Raw genomic sequence first — 24,318 nt, 5'->3', positions numbered from 1 at the left:
CTTCAACAACCGCTGGTATGGATTTTTTTTAAAATACTTAGTCTACACTGTACCACGTACGTTAAGTCGCCCGTTCAAAGCGCACACAGCGTGGCGCCGTGGCTAGGTTGGTGAAAGCGCCTGTCTAGTAAACAGAGATCGATTATTCGAATCTGTCTAGTACCTAGTTACATTCTTATTACTTTACTTGAACTATTATCGATTTTTGTGTTCTTTGTGTATACTTACACTTTACAACGTACGTTAAGTCACCCGTTCAATGCGCACACAGCGTGGCGCCGTGGCTAAGTTGGTTATTGCGCCTGTCTAGTGAACAGGAGATCGAGTGTTCAAATCCCTCCGGTGCCAAATAACATTATAATTACTGTACTTCATCTATCGTCGATGTCTGTGTTGTTGTTGTTTACTTGCACATTACCTTATGTTACTTCGCCGGATGAAACAACACACCGCGTGGCGCAGTGGCTTAGTTGCTTAAAGCGCCTGTCTAGTAAACAGGAGATCGTGTTTTCTAATCGTTCCGGTACCTAGTAACGTTCTTATTACTTTACTTCAACTATAGGTGATATCTGTCATATTGTTGGTTACTTGCACTTTACCACCTACTTAAATTCGCCCGTCCAATCGGATTTCCGCGTGGCGCCGTGGCCTGGTTGGGGAAAGCGCCCGTCTAGCAAACGGGGGAAAGAGTGTTCTAATCCCTCCGGTTGCTAGTAACATTCTTATTACAATCAATATTTCAATACTGATCTGCGTTTTGGCGGTCGCCCAGGTGGCCTTTTCTTAAATGATTTCAAAGAAACTGGAAAATTATTGAACATCTCCCTTGGTAAATTATTCCAATCCCTAACTCCACTTCCTCATCATCATCATCATCTGTTTACCCTCCAGGGTCGGCTTTTCCCTCGGACACAGCTAGGGATCCCACCTCTACCGCCTCACGGAGAGTGTCCTGGAGCTAAAGACCCTTGGTCGGGGGTACAACTGGGGAGAATGTGCAGTACCTAGCCCAGGCGGCCTCACCTGCTATGCTGAACATGGGCCTTGTGGAGGGATGGGAAGATTGGAAGGGATAGGCAAGGAAGAGGGAAGGAAGCGGCCGTGGCCTTAAGTTAGGTACCATCCCGGCATTCGCCTGAAGGAGAAGTGGGAAACCACGGAAAGCCACTTCCAGGATGGCTGAGGTGGGAATCAAACCCACCTCTACTCAGTTTACCTCCCGAGGCTGAGTGGACCCCGTTCCAGCCCTCGTACCACTTTTCAAATTTCGTGGCAGAGCCGGGAATCGAACCCGGACCTCCGGGGGTAATAATAATTTCGTGTGGCTATTTCTAGCCGGGTACAGCCCTTGTAAGGCAGACCCTCCGGTGAGGGTGGGCGGCATCTGCCATGTGTAGGTAACTGCGTGTTATTGTGGTGGAGGATAGTGTTATGTGTGGTGTGTGAGTTGCAGGAATGTTGGGGACAGCACAAACACCCAGCCCCCGAGCCATTGGAATTAACCAATGAAGGTTAAAATCTCCGACCCGGCCGGGAATCGAACCCGTGACCCTCTGAACCGAAGGCCAGTAAGCTGACCATTCAGCCAACGAGTCGGACACCTTCGGGGGGGTGGCAGCTAATCACGCTAACCACTACACCACAGAGGCGGACCGTAAGTTACTTCGCCGGATGAAACACCACACCGCGCGCCGTGGCTTAGTTGGTTAAAGCGCCTGTCTAGTAAACAGGAGATCGTTGTTTCGAATCTGTCCGGTGCCCAGTAGCTTCCTTATTACTTTACCTCAACAATCGTCGGACTGTTTTACTTTGTATACTTGCACTTTACCACCTACGTCACTTCGCCCAATGAAACCGCGCATAGCGAGGCGCCGTGGCTTAGTTGGATAAAGCGCCTGTCTTGTAAACAGGAGATCGAGCGTTCGAATCCCTCCGGTGCCTAGTAGCATTCTTAGTACTTTACTTCAACTATCGGTGATATCTGTGTTATTGTTGTATATTTACACTTTGTCCCTCACTAAATCCGAGGGAAAAACCGAACCTGGAGGGTAAACAGATGATGATGATGATGATGATGATTTGCACTTTACCACATACATTGATTCTCCCGTCGCAAGCGCACAGCGCGTGACGCCGTGGCTTAGTTGGTGAAAGCTCCTGTCTAGTAAACGGGAGATCGGTGGTTCGAATCCCTCCGGGGCCTAGTAACAGTCTTGTTACTTTACTTCATCTACCGTCGATATCTGTGCTGTTGTTGTTTACATACACTTTACCTTAAGTTACTTCGCCCGATGAACCGACAAAACGCGTGGCGCCGTGCCTTAGTTGGTTAAAGCGCCTGTCTAGTAGACAGGAGATCGAGGGTTCGGCCACCCCCTCCGGTGCCTAGTAACATTCTTATTACTTTACTTCAACTATCGGTGATATCTGTGTTTATACTTACACTTTACCACCTACGTTAATTCTCCGTTGAAACGGCACACCGCGTGGGCCCGTGGATTACATGGTTAAAGCTTCTGTCTAGTAAACGGGTCTTCGAGGGTTCGAATCCCTCCGGGGCCTAGTAAAATTCTTATTACTTTTCTTCATCTATCGTCGATATCCGTGCTGGTGTTGTTTACTTACACATTACCTTAAGTTACTTCGCCCGATGCAGACACGCACCGCGTGGCGCCGTGGCTTAGATGGTTAAAGCGCCTGTCTGGTACACAAGAGAGCGAAGATTCGATTCCCTCCGGTGCCTAGTAACGTTCCTATTACTTTACATCAACTACCGGTGATATCTGTCTTGTTGCTGTTGTATACTTACACTTAACCTCCTACGTTAATTCGCCTGCTGAAAGCGCGCACAGCGTGGCGCCGTTTCTCGGTTGGTTAAAGCGCCTATCTAGCAAGCAGGAGATCGAGAGTTCGAATCCCTCCGGTGCCTAGCAAAGTTCTTATTACTTTCCTTCAGCTATCGTCGATGTCTATTCTGCTGTTGTTTACTTACACATTACCTTAAATTACATCGCCCGATGAAGCACACACCGCGTGGCTCCGTGGTTTAGTTGGTTAAAGCACCTGTCTAGGAAACAGGAGATGGAGGGTACGAATCCCTGCTGTGCCTAGGAACATTCTAATTACTTTACTTCAACTATCGTTGATATCTGTGTTATTGTTGTATACTTACAATTTACCACCTACGTTAATTCGCCAGTAGAAAGCGCACACAGCGTGGCGCTGTGGCTTAGATTGGTTAAAGCGCCTGTGTAGTAAACAAGAGGTCGTGGGTTCGAATCCCTCCGTGCCTAGTAACCTTCTTATTACTTCAACTATCGGTGATATCTGTGTTATTGTTGTGTACATACACTTTACAGCCTACTTTAATTCTCCCGTTACAAGCCCGCACCGCGTGGCGCCGTGGCTTAGTTGGTGAAAGCGTCTGTTTAGTAAAGGGGAGATCGATGGTACGAATCCCTCCAGTGCGTCGTAACATTCTTGTTACTGTACTGCATCTATCGTCAATGTGTGTGCTGTTGTTGTTTATTTACACATTACCTTAAGTTACTTCCCGCGATGAAAACGCGCACAGCGTGGCGCTGTGCATTACTTGGTTAAAGCGCCTGTCTAGTAAACAGGAGATCGAGAGTTCAAATCCCTCCGCTGACTTGTAACATTCTTATTACTTTACTTAAACTATCGGTTATGTCTGTGTTATTGTTGTATACTTACACTTTACCACTTACGTTAATTCGCCTGTTGAAAGCCCACACGCGTGGCGCCGTGGCATAGTTGGTTAAAGCGCTGTCTCTTAAACAGAAGATCGAGGGTTCGATTCCCCCCCCCCCCCCCCTGGGCCTAGTGACATTCTTATTACTTTACTTCAACTATCGGTAATATCTGTGTTATTGTTGTATACTTACACTTTACCACCTACTTTAATTCTCCCGTTGCAAGCACCCACGCGTGGCGCGGTGGCTTAGTTGGTGAAAGGGCTGGTCCAATAAACAGGAGATGGAGGTTTTGAATCCCTCCCGTGCCTATTAACATTCTTGTTACTTTACTTCATTTATCGTCGATATCTGTGCTGCTGTTGGCGTTTATTTACACATTACCTTAAGTTACTTCGCGCTATGAAATTACACACAGCTTGGCGCCGTGGCTTGGTTGGTTAAAGGGCTGGTCCAATAAACAGGAGATGGAGGTTTTGAATCCCTCCGGTGCCTATGCCATGCTAATTTCAGTATATAGATTGGGAAATGGCTTTCAGATTTTTCAAATTCAGTGAGGATGTATTTCAGGGAGCGTGACTAGCTCAGTGGCTTAGCTGCTTGATTCCCACCCGGAAGGCCGAGGTTTGAATCCCGGTCGATCCTGAGTTGAGACTTTCGTTTTGGAAATCACGTGACGTCAGGAAGGGCATCAGGTTTTATGCCCCAAGGCCTAGGGCGTGTATTAAAAGCGACGATTGGAATTAAAAGTCGTTCGAACCCCACTGGCGGATGCCCGGAATATGGTTTTCCGTGTTTTCCCATTTTCACACCAGGCAAATGCTGGGGCTGTACCTTAATTAAGGCCACGGACGCTTCCTTCCCACTCCTAGCCCTTTCTTCTCCCATCGTTGCCATAAGACCTATCTGTGTCTGTGCGACGTAAAGCAAATTGCAAAAAAAAAAAAAAAAAAAAAAAAAAAAAAATTTAAAAAAATGTGCGGGAGCAAAAATATACAGACAGCAAACAGTACCCGGTTTTGTGGAATATAGCGGACGGCGGGAGGAGGGGTATATACATCAAAACTTAAAAAAAGAGCCACAAATGGTGCGTTTTTATGCTCTCTCAGCGAAATTCGACAGAGGGGTAAAGATTGAAATTTTATCGACTTAAGTGTGGTAATAATAGGTTGTTTTTTTTGTTTTTGTTTTGAAATTTTGATTCAATATTATACAATAAAACTTTCACCAAAGGTACAATATCACACATTCATTAAATTAAAAAAGAAATACGGCTTCCGCCTCTGTGGTGTAGTGGTTAGTGTGATTAGCTGCCACCCCCGGAGGCCCGGGTTCGGTTCCCGGCTCTGCCACGAAATTTGTAAAGTGGTACGAGGGCTGGAACTGGGTCCACTCAGCCTCGGGAGGTCAACTGAGAAGAGGCGGGTTCGATTGCCACCTCAGCCATCCTGGAAGTGGTTTTCCGTGGTTTCTCCTTCTCCTCCAGGCAAATGCCGTGATGGTACCTAATTCAAGGCCACGGCCGCTTCCTTTCCTCTTCCTTGTCTATCCCTTCCAATATTCCCATCCCCCCGAAAGGCCCCTGTTCAGCATAGCAGGTGATGCCGCCTGGGGAGGTACGGGTCATCCTCCCCAGTTGTACCCATAGACCCAGAGTCTGAAGCTCCAGGACACTGCCCTTGAGGCGGTAGAGGTGGGATCCCTCGCTAAGTCCGAGGGAAAAACCGAACCTGGAGGGTAAACAGGTGATGATGATGATGATTTGACTATACATAAAAACCAACCGACACTAAAGAGACTACTAGACTAACGAATGCGTGCGGCAAGGGGATGAATCATACCTCAGTGTCCATGACCTTAGCAAAAAAAATATAGCCTTTGTACCCTTCTTCATAGCACAGGCAGTCTCCACTACTTATTGTGGCGCTATACAAATCGGTTAGCCGGAACGAAGGACATTTTGTGCGTATTTCCTCTAATAATTATGTTAATGATTAAAGAAAATGAAGGAAAGTATTAGCTAATGAGAGAACAGGGCCTGAACAATCATTCATACAATTCCTGGTTTCAGCCGGCTAAAATGGAATAAAAATGTAATATTTTCTCCAAAATGTGGGTGCCTCCCCCTCTGCCCCCCTAATCGCCGCTACTGGCGCGTATCATTTTCATGCCCTTCGCGGCCCTTCCTCTTGGCGATACCCTCATTCGTGGATCTCTTCCGTTTTTCCTCTGATTAGTGTAAGAGAGGATGGATGCCCAGGTGCACTTCATCTTAAAACGATAATCACCACCACCACCACCACCACCAAGCTCTATATGTAGCAACTTTGACAGCGATGTAGGCTTCCTGAATACTAGGCTGCTTGACTTGTTTGATCAATATTCCTACCTTGAGAGATTTCGTAATGTCGGAAACCACCAGTGAAGTTAAATCAGATAGAAGCGAGAAGAAGAAAAATAGACCTAGGCCACCCTTTAAATTGTGTTTTGTTTTGAGGCAAGAACTAGGAAGATCATACATTACACCGGGTAAACCAAAGGAAAAAGGTGAGTGAACAATCAATAGTGACCCAAAGGTGCAATGTAATTTACGCAGTAAGTTCGGAGGATAAGTTCATTTTACTCATTAGTTAAGTGAAACAGAGAGACCAAATGCGATGTTCACTGCAAGGAACTATAATTCTTTCTGTCAGTTTATAAATTATTTTCTGCTTGGTATCGCCAATGCGATCGGCTGAACATTGCCTACAAGCACGACCAAAAGTGAGGAGCACATTTTCACAGAGATTTCTTGGCCAGTTAATGCATAGAGATTTGTCTACATTTTCTATTTAAAAAAAAAAAGGTTGAGTCCGCCTCTGTGGTGTAGTGGTTAGTGTGATTAGCTGCCACCTCCAGAGGCCCGGGTTCGATTCCCGGCTCTGCCACGAAATTTGAAAAGTGGTACGAGGGCTGGAACGGGGTCCACTCAGCCTCGGGAGGTCAACTGAGTAGAGGGGGGTTCGGTTCCCACCTCACCCATCCTGGATGTGGTTTTCCGTGGTTTCCCGCTTCTCCTCCAGGCAAATGCCGGGATGGTACCTAACTTAAGGCCACGGCCGCTTCCTTGTCTATCCCTTCCAAACTTCCCATCCCCCCACAAGGCCCCTGTTCAGCATAGAAGGTGAGGCCGCCTAGGCGAGGTACTGGTCATCCTCCCCAGACCCAGAGTCTGAAGCTCCAGGACACTGCCCTTGGGGCTGTAGAGGTGGGATCCCTAGCTGAGTCCGAGGAAAAAACCGACCCTGGAGGGAAAACAGATTACGAACGAATAGGTTGAACCTATAGGCTCCGTGCGCTGATGGGAGAAACACACCGCTGCGCTGCGAGTGGCGAACATTGTAAGTTAATGCGTTTCACATATCTCTAGATATCCTACCATTTCACGATAGAGGCAACGTAGTAATTTATGTAATAGAAGTGGTGAAAACGATTTTTGTGTTCATATACACATTCAACAATGCTATCTTCAGAAAATATCCTTGGTTTATTTCTAACACGATATCATGTTAGCGTAGATTAATGCTGCTGGGGAGGCGATTAATTTTAATTTAATTAATTTTAAACATAACCATGTTTTCTAAGGTCTTGGCAACAATCATTATTTCATGAAGGCGAATAATTGTTTTCACGAAATGTAACCATATTTCAGCTGTTGTTTATGCATTTTGCTCAGAGCATGTCACCTCGCGTACTGATCGACCATGTGAATGATCTCGACCTCGCATCTCAAACGTAGGGAAGGAACTACGACAGGGGGAAGAGAATAGAGGAACATTTTCTGATAAAAAGACTCAGGCTTGATGTGGGACCTATTGAAATTCCTGATATTGAAACCGCATGTAAACTATCAAAACTTATGCATGAGAAGAAAAGTTCAGAATCACTTTAAGTTGCCAATAAGTGATTATTTATATTGTGTGTCTGTATTTATAATATGATCAAGTCAACCTCTGTAATATACCGGCTGGCGCTACTAGCTGCCTTCCTCGGGGGCCCGGGTTTGAATCCTAGCACAGCCAGAAACTGGCATGTAGTTAAAACTGCGCATGCAGCTCATTTCCATTAGGGGTGTGCTTGAAAAGAAATGCACCACCTCGGGACGAGGACACGAATTAACAGAGGTATTTCTATGAGCTATTAATATTGCGAAATGGAGGCCTATTTGTGTAATTATATTTGTCTACTGCCTTTCCAAATCCATTTTGTTAGATTGTAACGGAATACTATAACATTTCACACTTTGGTCTGTAGTACAGTAGGGTATATATATATATATATTTATTTTGTTTTTTGCTAGTAGCTTTACGTTACACCGACAAGGTTAGGTCGTATGGGGACGATGGGATAAGAAAGGGATAGAAGTTGGAAGGAAGATAATGATAATATTACCATTATTATTATTAATATTATTATTCGTATTGTTGTTATTGTTATTATTATACTGGCTATAATTAAGACTATGGCATTACAATGTGGATCTATTATGATGTTTGTGCTCTGAAAAAGGTGGTCTACTGCAGCTTGCTTTGCAAGTATTACATTGCTATAATAATGTATTTCTAATTGTTAAACTATTTGTAAAATGGTTAAAATACATGTTGAAAGGAGCTATTTTGTATTCATGAAAATGTATGAATCCCGAATTACTTTTTGCCATTTGCTGCTATGGTCCACCGTCTTTGCATCTTTGCAACACAGTATCTATTAATGCAGCCAACAACAAGCATTTAGATCTGCCCAAACAGATCATCTGAACAATCATCTGAAGACAGCATTGTAAAATGATTCTTCATCTTCTTCTAGGTAGCATTGTAAAATTATTCTTCTTCTTCTACTTATTCTCCTACTTAATTTATTTATTAGGTTCCGCTTTCGCGTTATACCCAGCCGCTAGTCGTTTTATCGAATAAAGCTAAAATTATGAAGGCTAATATAATAATTGTAAAGGAGGTGCGGTGGAATATAAGAAATTAGCTGACTAAAAAAAAAAAATGTCGTATGGCGTTTAGTGCCGGGATATCCCAGGAAGGGTTCGGCTCGCCAGGTGCAGGTCTTTCTATTTGACTCCCGTAGGCGACCTGCGCGTCGTGATGAGGATGAAATGATGATGAAGACAACACATACACCCAGCCCCCGTGCCATTGGAATTAACCAATTCAGGTTAAAATCCCCAACCCGGCCGGGAATCGAACTCGGGACCCTCTGAACCGAAGGCCAGTACGCTGACCGTTCAGGCAACGAGTCGGACAGCTGACTAAACATACGGTACATACGTATCATATACTGTGTCAAAAACAAAACAAAACTTGGGATAGAGAATGTACAGGGACACAAGGTTCTACTCTTCACGCCAGTGTGATCCATCATGGCGGCTATCTACATTACAAACATGACCGGATCAATACATAGAGAATGTGGTCTTAGATTCTAATAATGGCTTTAGACAAAAGCATAGAAAGGGATTCAGCAATAGAGGGCCACTGGAAAATGATTGAATATGTGTACGCAAACATCACACATATTCCAGCTTCTTATGATCAGCTGTTTATGAAGGTGCCCCTAAGTAGTTCTCGTGATTTACACCCGCAGCAACACACTGCTATACGCACGGAGCCTATACTGTAAGCTTTTGGAACAAGTTTAAATTACGATTCGTTATAAATTGCACTTAAACCAGAGGCGTATACTGAGGGCTACCAAGGCTAGGCCTATCGGTGAAGTCCAAACCTAAAATGAGAACAATGGGTATTTAAAGCGCATTATAATGTAAGCATCTGATACGTCGTTCCATTTACAAAACTTAGAATAAGGAAAAAATAAACGTCGCACGTATTTCTGAGAGCAAGGCATCGGAGACATATCTTACAGCCCCGGCCCTCTCCCCTTCACCCATCGCAACAAGTGCGGCTTGCTGATGTATGCCCGATAAGTGCAGGGACCGCGGGGATATGTGTGCTAGGCTTCGGTCCATCAGATCGTCACTACTTACTAAATAGCCACAAATACAGTCTCTACTGTATTTGATAGCCACGCGTTCCTCGTCTGTTAATCTTTCTCACCTCATAGATAACAGAGTGCTAATATTTCACTCCCGTTGTTTCTACATCGTTGTAGGAAGACAATATAGTTTTCTTTTTATAGGTAGATCTCATCATCATCATCTGTTTACCCTCCAGGTTCGGCTTTTCCCTCGGACTCAGCGGGGGATCCCACCTCTACCGCCTCAAGGGCAGTGTCCTGGAGCTTCAGACTCTTGGTCGGGGGATACAACTGGGGAGAATGACCAGTACCTCGCCCAGGCGGCCTCACCTGCTATGCTGAACAGGGGCCTTGTGGAGGGATGGGAAGGTTGGAAGGGATAGACAAGGAAGAGGGAAGGAAGCGGCCGTGGCCTTAAGTTAGGTACCATCCCGGCATTCGCCTGGAGGAGAAGTGGGAAATCACGGAAAACCACTTCGAGGATGGCTGAGGTGGGAATCAAACCCACTTTTCAAATTTTCGTGGCAGAGCCGGGAATCGAACCCGGACCTCCGGGGGTGGCAGCTAATCACGCTAACCACTACACCATAGAGGCGGACATAGGTAGATCTGCTAAAATGAAATGCAATCCTTCAGGTTTAGTGTTCTCTTTTGTGGGTTGGAATCGAACCCGTGACCATGGGTCGGACACCACCAGTGAACGATGCGTACGACCTCTGGTAATGCTGTAAAATTCAACATTTGTATTTAATAATAATTATAATGAAAATGAAATGGCGTATGGCTTTTAGTGCCGGGAGTGTCCGAGGACATGTTCGGCTCGCCAGGTACAGGTCTTTCGATTTGACTCCCGTAGGCGACCTGCGCGTCGTGATGAGGATGAAATGACGATGAAGAATACACATACACCCAGCCCCCGTGCCAATGCTGTTAAAATTCCCGACCCTGCCGGGAATCGAACCCGGGACCCTCTGAACCGAAGGCCAGTACGTTGACCATTCAGCCAACGAGTCGGACATAATTATAATAACAATGGTGCATAGCATTTGTATAGGACTGATTATGACCTGGGATGAAATGAATGGCGAAGACGTCTTAAACACCCAGTCCCCAAGCCAGGAGAATTAATAGCACGAGGGGCTTGATTCTGAGAACTGAACTGGGGTCATCGAACCAAAGGCAAGCATTCTATCCATTCAGCCATAAAGCCGGACTTTAATTTGCTAAACGTTAGGCTACCATCTCTTATGATCAGGTGTTGAGTATTGACAGTAGCAGTTGCCAGATCAGTAGCTTGTGGAGCAGCCTAGACAACACAGTAGGCTACTCCGTTAGCTATTGGCTGCAGCTCAAAACTCTTGACATTCACTAAACCAACCATCAAAAAGGGGTAATCTAAGTCTAGTGGTAGCCCACGTCTTGGACTCAGCACTGACTTAAACACTGCTTGCCACTTTCCAATTTATATAAATAAACAGCTTTATTGGACAAATGTTTATTAAAGAGTAAGATAAGGAATGTCTTTAACGACACAGGACGAAGTATACAAAACTTGACGCTGATTCTTCCATTCAGTCCACCGGTTTTGTGTTAGGAAGTGTACTTTAATCTTCATTCTAGAAACGATTTAATGATTTACGAGAGGACCCGCCCTGCTCCGCAGCATTCGTTATAAATAGGTCAGATAACTCTTCTTGATATTCCTGTCGTAGTCTGCTCTTTCCAGTCGTTTCACGAACATTTAATACCGGTACATAATAACTGATTCACTCGTAATGTAGGCCTACTTTATAACACTTCTTTCCATACTGTGCTTCGACCATTTGGCCGTATCTGGATCTTAACATTTTCAAACGATCTTGCCCGAGATAGTGCAATTTATCTTTGAAATCATTTAAGAAAAGGCTAGGAAAGCAACAGATAGGGAATCTGCCACCTGGGCGACTGCCCTAAATCCAGATCAGTATTGATTGATTGATTGATTGATTGAATATACAATTGGCCGTGGCTGAACGCTGGTTCGGGCAAATACACTATGGACAGCACTGGACACTTCCGCATTCTCCCGTACTAAACTGCGAGACCAAGGTCAGTGACCTTGTGCGAGACACGTTGATAGTGGCGCACCTGGCGGCCCGACCTTAAACATCAGGCGGTAAGATTGAAACCACACAAGTTGCATGTTAAAATTGATAGAAATAATTAAGCTAAATAATTATTTCTGCGTTGTTCTACTACGAAAGTTGAATGTTAATACTGATAGAAATAATGAAACTCAATAATGATTTCGTTTTGTCTGAATTTCTGGCTGAATGGTCAGCGTTGAGGCCTTCTGTTCAGAAGGTCACGGATTCGATTCCCGGCGGGATCAGGAATTTTATTCGTGTCTAATTAATTCTTCTAGTTCGGGGACTGGGTGGTGTTTGTTCCAACACTTTTTCTTCATATCCAGACAACACTCTACACTTCCAACCATCACAGAAACATGCAATGGTGATTACTAGACCTCAGATTTGTAGGTGCTAAAATGTTATTTAGCTGCCTAAAATAAGCTCTCAAATGGATTCTAAAATGTTTGTAGGCAGCTTTAATTTTACGTATAGGCAACAATTAAAATACTATGTTTATTTTGCTAAATTGATAATAACTCGTTAGGGGGAAATATAAAACAAGTTTCACTCACCTCTTTGCTACAAACGTCACAGAATATAAAATGTGAAATGAAGAAACTCATGTGACGACTTTTTAATTTAAGTCGACTTGGAACCTGAAACTTTCGGCATAATTCACACACTGATCAAACGGGACTACCGAAATCTTCTCACAGAATAAAATAGAGTTTTTATTCCAGCAGGTCAGTGGACACTGTCTCCAGCCTCGTAACAGACTACGGAAGTGTTCGCTGCGGGAGGTTCTTAAGGCTTTCCGGGGTGTGTGGTTTACAGCTTTCCGATTTTAAGATTTTGTTTAAGATACTGAAAACGAGTCAGCAAATGTTGTGTTATTTCTCTCTGAATATATTAAAAGCATTTTAACCGATTTAGGGATAAAAATAGGAATTATAGGAATATAGGAAAATATAGGTTCTAACGTCATTTCAGGCATTTTAGTCACTATAGAACCATCATTTCTAACCTTATAAATGCACGAACGTGTGAATACAACTTCATTTTAAGTTCTGTCTTCAAGAACAAAATAGGCTCTTCCCTAAAATCCAAGGTCTAGTGATTACATCCCTCCTTATAGGGTTGGCGTGAGGAAGAGCTGCCAACAATGAGGTTCAAACCCACTATCTCCCAAATAATGGATACTGGCCACACTTAAGCGACTGCAGCTATCGAGCTCGGTAAACAGGGTCAATGGAATAACACGTAGTAAACAATAAAAATAAAAATATTTATACACAAATACAGCTGGCAACACAGATTTAAAAGTTATAGACATAAACATATATTTAAATACACAAATACAGCTGGCAATGCAGATTTAAAAGTTATATACATAAACATATATTTAAATACACAAATACAGCTGGCAACACAGATTTAAAAGTTATATACATAAACATATATTTAAATACACAAATACAGCTGGCAACACAGATTTCAAAGTATGTTTCCAAATGAACGATAAAAGTTATATTTACTCTGAAGACTGAAGGTATACTGGAATTCCTAGACTTTATTTAGCTCTACTATGATATTCAGGTCCCTTTAAAATGCTTGTTTTGCATTACATTATCAAGCTTTTAAAATAATTTATATTAGATAACTGTTTAAACAGTTGATCCCTATAGAGATGTACTTAAAGATGAAATAATTAACATATAACAATATGTCCATTTCACAGTACATATCATCTCATCAAAATTCTACTCAAGTCACGACACTCGTGAGAGACAGATTCAGAGTGATGAAGAACTTCGGGAAATAGAGAATGCCTACAGAACTGAACCAAAGAAGAGGTACAGTGAACCTCTGCTGGAGAGTCACAGGTATCGATATAATATTTTAAGTTTTACAATACTTAAAAAATAAAATATAGAAAGAGGAACTCAAAGATGGACCAGTGTGAGAGCACCACAAAGGAATGATAAGGACAAACATGAAAACTGAAAAGGACGTGGACAAGCTCCACATTTTCATAAACTGTGGCCTGAAGTTAGGAAGCACAAACAAGCTTGTCGAGGGCTGAGAAGAAATGGACATAGAACAACCGGGGTTTAAAAGGAGTAAGCCGATCTCTGTGAAGACAACAGTGTATGAAGATGTAAAGATTGTCCTTGTCCTTTTCTGTCTTTGTGTTTGTCCTTGTTTCTCGCTTTTGTTGTTCCTTCCTCCTGCTCTGATCAGTCATTGTGTATGTTTTCCTACCTTTTTATGTTTAATTAGTAACTTGTTGGTACATTTTCTATTAAATTTTATTGTAGCTTGAGATAATAGATTGCCTGAAAAGTTCTGAGCCTTCATGACAGGTGTCATCATCACATCATACTCTAAAGGCCTTATCGCTTAAGCTTCTGTCCTGAGCTAGTCTCAACTCTGTAACACTTGCAGTACATGGTTTTCAAAGTTCTTGAAATAAGACTCTCCCGGTCATCCTACCCGGCAAGTCTACCTTCAAAGATGTTACAAAGAAAGTTGTTGAACCACAGAATGTGGCTGAGGTTCTTTACTTTCCTTTTCTTAATAATGCTAACGAGACTCCTCATTTTCATCTCTCTTTCTCAGTACCGTACTTCATTATTGCTTTTCACACCCCCAGTTAATCAAAAAGCCTCCTCCATATCCATGCCGCTTTTTCCTTTCCTTCTCTTGCTTTTCTAATATCCAGCCTTCACTACCGTACAGATGCACTATTCAAAGAGAAATCTATAAAAAGGCCTTCCGCGTTTCTATGCTTATGTGCTTCTTTCTCAGCAATTGTTTGTTTCCTATCTTGGAAACCTTTAAGGTTATATACTTCTACAGTTTAATAGTAGAAATTGTCGGGCTGAGTGGCTCAGACGGCGCTGGCTTTCTGACCCCAACTTGGTAGGTTCGATTCCGCCTCAGTCCGGTGGTACTTGAAGGTGCTTAAATACGTCAGCTGCGTGTCGTTAGATTTACTGGCACGTAAAATAATTCCTGCAGGACTAAATTTCGGCACCTCGGCGTCTCCGAAAACCGTGAAAGTAGTTAGTGGGACGTTAAGTCAATAACACTATTAATACTAGAATTTTTTTTTTTTTTTTTTTGCTAGGGGCTTTACGTCGCACCGACACAGATAGGTCTTATGGCGACACTAGAAATTTTAGGTCGTCCTTCAATGACTTCTTGCTTGCTATACTGTAATCACCGCTCTAGTCCACCCCGTTCCCCTGAATGTACCTCCCTATAACTAAAGAGTTGTTCATATACAATATCCATTTTCCAGTGCTGTGGAGAGAGAGATTTTCTTAAGAAAAGTTATGGATGTTCATTTTTTAAAGCTGAGTTTCAACTAAATATGTTTAAAACAAAACAAAACGAAACAATTGCACTTTCCATTTATGATTGATAAATCTCTTTTGTTCTTTTTAGGTATGGTTGGTACACAGAACCACTCATCAAGATAGATAAGACAGATAGGCGACTGCATTTTGCAATTGTCTCCTCTGATATGGTCAAAATACAAGCACTTATAAACAAAGAAAATAAGTTGCAATAATTATGCCTTGTTCTGTTTTTCTTGCATATGATGTAACCTAGATAATTATTACGAGGGCTATTTTTCTTGCAAGGTCCGATCGGTCGCAAAATTAAAACCACAGTGAGAATCCGATGAAGCGTTGCACAGATGTGTTGCGCAGTGTCTCTAGTATCCCCATCAATCACGTCACCTTGCACTTAGTGATGGGCAAACGATACCCGTGTTCGAGCGGGATCTAGCCGACCCGATATGCGCCGAGGTTCGAACCTGTTCGAAGCAAGCTCTAGCAGTCACGTGACCGAAGGCGAAGTCTGACTCGGGCTACAGCGTGAACGTGCAGATAAGCAAATAGCATATGAAGTGAAGCACCATTCACGTAGGTGTGTGTATGATATTGATAAAGAAGGTGCGTGCTGTCATATATTACTATATTCAGTCATTGACGTATGTCTTATGGGGAATAAAGATTGCCTATAAAATTAGAAGGCTTAGATTATGATAATATGCTATGAAAAGGACAAAGCCTGTATCCGTAATATTTCCCGCGTATTAACGGAAGTATTTCCTCCCAAGGCAGTACTTGTGTATCTTGTAATAACCGTACTTTTGACGCAAAATTATGAATACGATAATATTATTCTTACAATGCCATGCTTTGGGCTGCTAAAACAGCTGTGTAACGGGGGAGGTGAGGTTCTCCTTCTGTTTTCAATGTTGGGGGGTTTGAATTCTCTCCTTGGGAGATAATTACTCTTTTTGCTCATATAGAAGGATTTGAGTAAGAAAGGATTGACATCTCATCAATCGTGTACACAAATATATTTATAAATATTATTATGCAGCAATGTTATTGTCTAATTGCGTGTAATATATATATTTGAAAATCAAAAGTGACTCGAGATTTCAAGCTGTATCCTTTACCAAACTGCAGGTCAATCGGTCCAGTAGTTTCTAGCCCATCCGGAACAAACAAGACAAGACACCATCTCATCGTGTTAAAAATCCCGACCCTGCCGGGAATCGAATTCGGAACCCCTGTGACCAAAGGCCATTAGCCGTGGATCCGAGCGAGAAATGTGTCAACAACTGAAGACAAATCATCATACATTTTTAGTCTTATATCCATTCAAATATGTAACTATTTCGACACTTGTAATGGTTTCCTTTTTCTGAAACGAATTATCGCAAAGACACAAATTTTGACTGCGCTGGGTTGCGGCGTTCACAAAGGCTCGAGCAAAGCTCGAACTTGTTCGAACTCTGACGTCATCTGTTCGAGCAGCTCGAGCCGGGCTTAAGCACATCACTCACTTCTCAGTTCTGAGCATGCAATGAGCACGTAAACATGCCTAGAACAATAAAGCCCCCTGCTAACTGTGAAGAGCATGCTGTCACTCGATTTCTTCATGCTGAGGGTGTAATGCAGTTGAAATTCATCGACAAATAAATAATGTGCGCGGTGAAACTTTCATGAGTGACAGCAAAGTGCGGCAATGGTGCAGAAACTTTGAAGCAGTACGTACAGATGTTTATGATGCAGGCAGTCAGGGAAGGAAGCGAGTGTCAACCAATGATCTTGTTCAGCGAATGAATCAGGCAATTCGAGAAAATCGTCGGTTCACAATTTCTGTGTTGAGCGATGCATTTCCCAAAATTTTGAAGGGCAGATCTGTATACCACCGTGAGTGAGAGACTTCAGTACTTTGTTAAGAAGGAAGCCATACTTTTCGGTGTCGACTCAGTTAAATCTAACTTAAAAGCCTTCCAGTCGGTCGAACACACAGGCTAAATATAAATATTATACTTCAACATACCTGTAAAAAAACACATTGTTTCATAGTGTTTATTTTTATCCCTTGTTTAATAATGTGTTTTTTACAGGTATGTTGTAGTATAATATACTATTTATATTTAACCTGTGTGTTGAACAGACTGAAGAACTTTTAAGTTATATTAGACTTCAGTACTGCAAACTCTGTGCAAGATGGTTTCCCAAGTTGCTGTCCTACCATCACAAAACACAGAGAATGGGTGCCACCTAAATGTTTCTCCAGCGCTACCATGCTGAATGAGAAGATTTTTGAACAAAATTGTCACAGGGCACAAGACATGGGTACATTTCAAAAATGAAGAAACAAAAGAGCTATCCAAACAGTGGATGCATTCTCATTTCCCGAGTAAACCAAAGAAGTGCAAGCAAACCTCTCCATCAGAAAGTGTATGGTTACTGTGTTCAGACACCGAAAAGGAGTTTTGTTGGTAGAATTCATGGAACATGCCACGACCATCACTGCAGCCTCTTACAGCATGACTCTTCAACGTTTACGAAGGGCAATTCAGAACAAGCGAAGAGGAATGTTGTCATCAGGCACTGTCCTTCCTCATGACAATGCTCGGCCGCACACTGAAGCTGCAACAAAGACGCTCCTGCAGCGTTTTCGATGGGAAGTATTTGACCACCCACCACACAGCCTTGAATTGGGCCCCCCCTGATTTTCATCTCATTGCTAACATGAAACACTCGCTAGGAAGACAGCATTTTGGCACAGACAACAAGCTGCAGACCAGCGTAGAGAAGTGGCTGAAAGCACAGGTGGCTATGACTGGTGTATTAGAAAGTTGGTACCACACTACGACAAGTGTCTATATTGTAGTAGTGACTTTGTAGAGAAGTAGCTGGACGGTGTAGCTAAATGTTGCAAATGAAACATTATTGATTTTCGCTGTGATTTTAATTTCGCGACCAATCAGACCTTGAACAAAATAGCCCTCATAAGTTTCTTAAGTTTCAACTGGCTCATAAAACTACATAAGAGACTGATAATGTCCTTCCACAAAATTATTCTTCCTTATTCCTACATGAATTACGAAGTCTGCACAGCACGGATTTATACAAAATATCATCATTTCTATCAACATGGACTGTGAAAGCATCAATATACATACACAAAATGATGCTTGAAAAGTCATCGGTTCTGATTAATGTAAATCAAGAAAGATGTTTAATACAAAGTTTTAATAAGGAATTTTAAGGATTTAATGCAGAGATGATGTCTCAGTGATAAGTAATTTTGCTGAATAGTAGTATGGAAAGGAAATGTGGATATAAAAAAATGTTTAGACTTCATCTGTCATTGCTTGTGGGATTTGTATTGCTAAATAAAAGGTTTAAAACCCATATTTTTCTTCACTTTCAGCATATTTTTCAATAATGCTTAATCTCCCTTAATCAGGTCATGAAATTTCTGACAGCTATGATGAAGTGAGACCTGAATTTCTGACTTTATCATAGTTGCTGAACATCTAAGTAATTCATTTCATCATTCCATTTGTTTTTAAGAACTGAAAAAAAAACCGCTTTCAACATACGGATTTGAACCAGGTATACTTAGAACATAAGATACCGACATGATGCTGGATTCAGAATGTTAAACTAGTAGTATTTCCTGTAATATTTTCTTTCCATTGAATTGCTTGTTGAACTCTTGTTGGTGTTGTTGTTTTTGTGTAGTTATGTTTTAACTTTATTATCACTTGTAACGCTAAGCTAGTAGTAAGCTCAACCTACAGTATTGTAAGCCTAGTGTTAAGCACTGGAAATACTGAAGTTAAGTGTGAAATTGTATACAATGCTAGATTTAATGTTAAACTAGTAGTATTTTTTGTATTTTCTTTTAATGGAAATGTTGTTGTACTCTAGTTGTTGTAGTGGTGATGTTGGGTAGTTAGGTTTTAACTTCACTATCACTTGTAATGTTAAGCTAGTAGTAAGCTCAACCTATAGTATTGTAAGCCGTAATGTTAAGCACTGAATATACTTAAGAACGTTAAACTAGTAATATTTATTGTAATATTTTCTTTTCATGGAATTGCTTGTTGTACTTTTGTTTTTTGTTGTTGTTGGGTAATTATGTTTTAACTTTACCTTACTATCATACTACTGTAAGTGACCATTACCACCGGGGTATCCAAATATGATGCATTTGTTAATAATAACAATAACATTATTGTATATTAGGAACAACATATAAATCAATTTTAGAGGAAAATCACCCATTTTGAGTTCACATTATGAATCTTATTACTACTAGTATTTGTGCAGGTATATCTAGCTCCAGCATCATGTAATTCAATGTTATGGGAAGAAAATTCTTCATAAAAACTATACAAATTAAAACCTGGACAAATTTCAGTGAATTTCAAAGAATTAATTATTTCCTCAAAACCAGAAAAGCTTTTAAATGTAATGCCTGTAGTTTCTTGAAAATATTAACAACACTGAAGTCATAAACTTTTCCAGATAATTTGTTGTATTATCAAGCTTTTAAAGTTAGATTTAACTTTATTCTCAAGGTTTGGAAGGAGTTAATCTATTAATGATTTAACTTCCCCAATGAAAAAGTTATCTTTCCTACAGATTAACTTAGATTTCAATTTTGATATTGTATCATAAGTTTCAACGATGCTAAGTTTATTTTTTCAGGTATTGCTTCATTAGAACTTTACAGACATTACTAAAAACGACAAACAAAGTTTTAAAAGGATTTCTTTATCACAGTTACCTGCATCTGCCTGAAAGTATTACAGTAGAAATATAGGACAATCTGAACCTGATTAACTTTTGAAATAACTAGTTATTCCATACCAATTTTTTAAAAACCTAAAGTAGTGATGGACTAACGATACCCGTGTTCGAGCAGGATCGAGCCAATCCGATGCGCACTGCGGTTCATTCGAGCCTGATCGAAACAGCTCGAGTAGTCATGTGACCGAAGGCGGAATCAGACTCGGGCTACAGGGTGAATGTGCAGATAAAGCAAGCAGCATATTAAGTGAAACACTGCTCACGCAGGTGTGCATAACAGTGGCGTATGCTGAGGGTTACCAAGGCTATCGGTGAAGCCCAAACCTCAAATGAGAACGATGACAATCTTAAGTACATTATGATGTAAGCATCTGACACATCATTCCATTTACAAATAAGGAAAAACGTCTCTCTTACTGTATATCTGAGTGCAAAGCATCGGAGACTGATGATGAAAAATTTCCAGTTTCTATGCAATCATTTAAGAAAAGGCTAGGTAAACAACAGATAGAGAGTCTGCCACCTAGGCGACTGCCCTAAATGCAGTTCAGTAGTGATTAATTGATTGATTGATTGATTGATTGATTGATTGATTGATTGATTGATTGATTGATTGATTGATTGATTGATTGATTGATTGATTGATTGAAGACCAGGCACCGAGTCCCTCCCCCCTCGAGTGGTTTGCTACTGAATGTCCGATAGGTGCGGGCACCGCAGGGATAGGTGCGCTAGGCTTCGCTCCCTCAGATCGCCACTGCTACAGAGGGAGAGAGCTGAATATTCCAATCCCGGTCACACTGACGTATTCACAAAGACGCACACAAAATGCTGTCAGTTGCACACACTAATGTTATTTACAATATTTATACGTTACACATCAATAAACAACCATTTTTAACAACTGCCTATCATGAAGCACAAGGAGACTGCAGCCACTGCATTTGAACTACCAACTCTATAAAACCAATTCACATACTTCACACACGACTTCTACACACGTCTCATCAAAACCACTTCTGTTAAATCATAACTCAACTCCAGGGTGCCTACAGCCTAGTTATAATGTAAAGAACATTCTACAACCATCTAGTCAAAGATATACCATTCTGGATATTACAGTTTGTTACACAATATTGGACCGTAGTGGATTACACATCGTATATACAGGTAATAATAAATTATATACTATTAATTACAGGTTCTTACATTAACTAAACTCATATTGCTATATATACAGCACACGTTTCATGACATAACCTCACAAATAATAAGATCGTAAATAATAATTATACTAATAAGTCGATGTATACACTTAATAGCCATACCTCACAAGTCATAATAAAAATAATTATAATTATGGTAATAATAATAATAATAATAATAATAATAATAATAATAATAATAATAATACACTTAAGAAAATGGAAATTGCAACACCATGAAGGCATTGGTCGTTTGTATTGATTTTCAAGATATGGAACGATGCCATGTAGGTATGTAAACGAACAAAGTTTCAGTCCCATTGGATTGTTGCTACAGGTCTCCCCACGTGATTGGTCGCGGAGGAATCAACTCCAGTATACGGACTCTGGTGTAGCGTAGTTGACTTGCAGTCTGTGCAGTGAAGTGTTCCCCGTCAAACGTGCCTCGACGACAGAGAAGAGCACACTATCAACAACTGTCGCCGTTTGAGAGGGCTCGGATAATTGGGCTGTGTGAGGCTGGATTATCGCTAAGGACTGTCGCTGCACGTGTTGGTCGACAGGCATGTACGGTACAACGTGTATGGCAGCAGTGCTCAAATGAAGGTACCCACACTCGCAGACCTGGCACAGGCCCATCGCGACAGACAACTGTGAGAGAGGATCGCTGCATCATTCGGATTGCCCGGATGGAATCCCATGCAACAGCAGCTCAAATTCGAGCAGCTGTGGCACCCCACGTTACACAACAAACAGTTGGTAATTGCTTGTGTGCAGCTGGCTAAGGAGCCCGTGTCCCTGCAGAAGGTGTTCCATTGACCCCACAACAGCGACGTGTAAGGCTGGCCTGGTATCGAGATAGATCGACGTGGGTCGACGAATGGCATAGGGTCGTCTTTGGTGATGAGTCGCGCTTCTGTCTTGTCCGCAGTGATCGCCGGAATCGTGTGCGCCGACGTATCGGGGAGAAGGGCCGCCCAGATCTTATTGTCGAGAGGCACACAGGGCCATCACCAAGCATTATGGTCTGGGGAGCTGTTGGCTTTAATGTAAAATCACAATTAGTGCTTGTTAAGGGCACTACGACTGCTCGACAGTACGTTGATAGGGTACTCAATCCAGTGGTTGTCCCTATGATGGCGAACATTGCTAATGGGATGTTACAGTAGGACAATGCCCGGGTTCACACTGCACGCATCTCCAGAGAAGCTCTCCCCGACATCACAACTTTAGAATTGCCCGCCAGATCCCCGGACCTCAGTCCTATTGAGCATGTGTGGGACATGATGGGTCGACAACTGGCCAACCGTCCTCAGCCACCCACAACTATGGAACAACTGTCCCGTGCAGTGCGGCAAGCATGGGCCACAATTCCTCAGGAAGCGATCCAGGGCCTTATTGACTCCATGCCTCGACGAATTCATCAATGTATTGCAGCTCGTGGTGGGCACATCCTGTATTGATTGTTGTCCAAACTTGCGGTCAGAGGGACTTGAAAGTGTAATCATCGAATCACAACCGAACACTCGTCCTGCATGTTAAATTTCAGCAATGTAGCACCAATCCTTCTGGGTGTTGCAATTTCCATTTTCTTCAGTGTAATAATAATAATAATAATAATAATAATAATAATAATAATAATAATAATAATAATAATAATAATAATAATAATAATAATAATAATAATAATAATAATAATAATAATAATAATAATAATAATTGTACCTGGCGGTACACCTCCACGCCGCTAATTTAAAAGTTGCGCCAGTTGAAACTCCTCTGCTGGAGGTAGTCTGAACTTTATTGACGGTATTAATTTTCAAGTTTCTCAGAAGATGTCACTACCTGGAAATTTTGGAGTTTTTGAACTGTGTCATTTTCGACGTATTTTTGTTTTGCTTGTAGTAAGAAGTGTGAACTTTCTCTTCTAGAGGACACTACTGAAGATCAACAATAGTGCACCCTAGTGCGGAGTGAAAGAACTGTTTTTTTTGGAGAAATTTTTATTTCAAAAGTTTGTTTCTTGTTAAATTTCTTTCTGTTATTGTTTAAGTTGGCTGTATACCCCTCTCTTTCCCCTTGTTTTGTATTTAGCCAATCCCGAATTTCTTTTATTAATTTCTGACCAATCCGAGGTATCTTCCCCCAACTTGAATATGTTGCTGTATCCTACCCAATAAAGAGTTTGTGGGAGGGTGTTTTCATTCCCCTAACGCCTCGAACCTTCCGCGAGAGGATATAAACTGCTGATTTTAGGGTCTCCAGGCCACTTCTGTTCCATCTTTCAGTGTGTAAAGTACATAGCAGGGGGCGGGTAGCGCGTCTTTCTCCGGCGACAGTCAACAACCAGGTAATGGCCGACTAATTACTTCTTTTCTTGCTAGCTCAGCAGTTTAACTCTCGGGGCGGGTCCGAAGTTTTTCCATTATGTAACCTTCCTTAAAATGTAAAGGAACTTGTATCTATTCTATCTTTTATACTACATATTGGGATAGAGAGTGCTTAACCCTCTCGAGCTCCCACTCATATTGTTTTGAGGTGAACTTATTTTCTCAACCTATTCTTCCTTAACATTATGTAAATTTGTTTCTTTTCTAAAGTCACCTCCGTAGTATGGGATTAGCCGTTGCATCAGTGGCCTAGAGCCAAATTAGGTTTTGAAACAAGTGTATTAGGAGTGCAGATCGCCTCCTCTCAAATTGTTATTTTAGAGGTCATATAATTACCCTTTTTCATTGAATAGACCTCAGTAGCTTGGGTATTTTACCCCTGTGTCTATGTCCAGAGAGGACAACTTGAAGGTGGAGTTTGGTGTGGCCTTTGAGAGGCTTAAAGTTGAGAGCGAGTGGCTCTTTTTCGAAAATTGAGTGTTGTATGCCTCGTGGAGGCTTTTCAGTGTAATTTGGAGCAAGTGCTCCGGAACATGAATGGGGTTTTCTGCCCCTCTGGTAAAACTTATTTTGAAGTAAGGTTGGGCTGATTGCCCACGAATTGTGAAGTAAGGGCGCTGAGACCAAATCCAGTAAATATTGTACCTACATTTTGTTGACTTGCTACTCTGTACCTGCAATGCTTGTTATTTCTTCATTTTAAAAAGAAAATATAACCTTGTTAAATTTTACAT

General features: G+C 41.7%; 1 non-coding gene across 1 annotated transcript; it reads left to right on the top strand.

Annotated features, from left to right (window-relative positions):
• The first annotated feature begins 1,867 nt into the window (after positions 1-1,867).
• TRNAT-UGU (transfer RNA threonine (anticodon CGU)) lies at positions 1,868-1,941 on the top strand. The gene has a single exon. It is a non-coding gene; the product is annotated as a tRNA-Thr (tRNA).
• Positions 1,942-24,318: the final 22,377 nt, after the last annotated feature.

This window comes from Anabrus simplex, chromosome 1, assembly GCF_040414725.1.
Source record: "Anabrus simplex isolate iqAnaSimp1 chromosome 1, ASM4041472v1, whole genome shotgun sequence".
NCBI classification, from domain to species: domain Eukaryota; kingdom Metazoa; phylum Arthropoda; class Insecta; order Orthoptera; family Tettigoniidae; genus Anabrus; species Anabrus simplex.
This window is presented reverse-complemented; position numbering and strand designations above follow the sequence as displayed.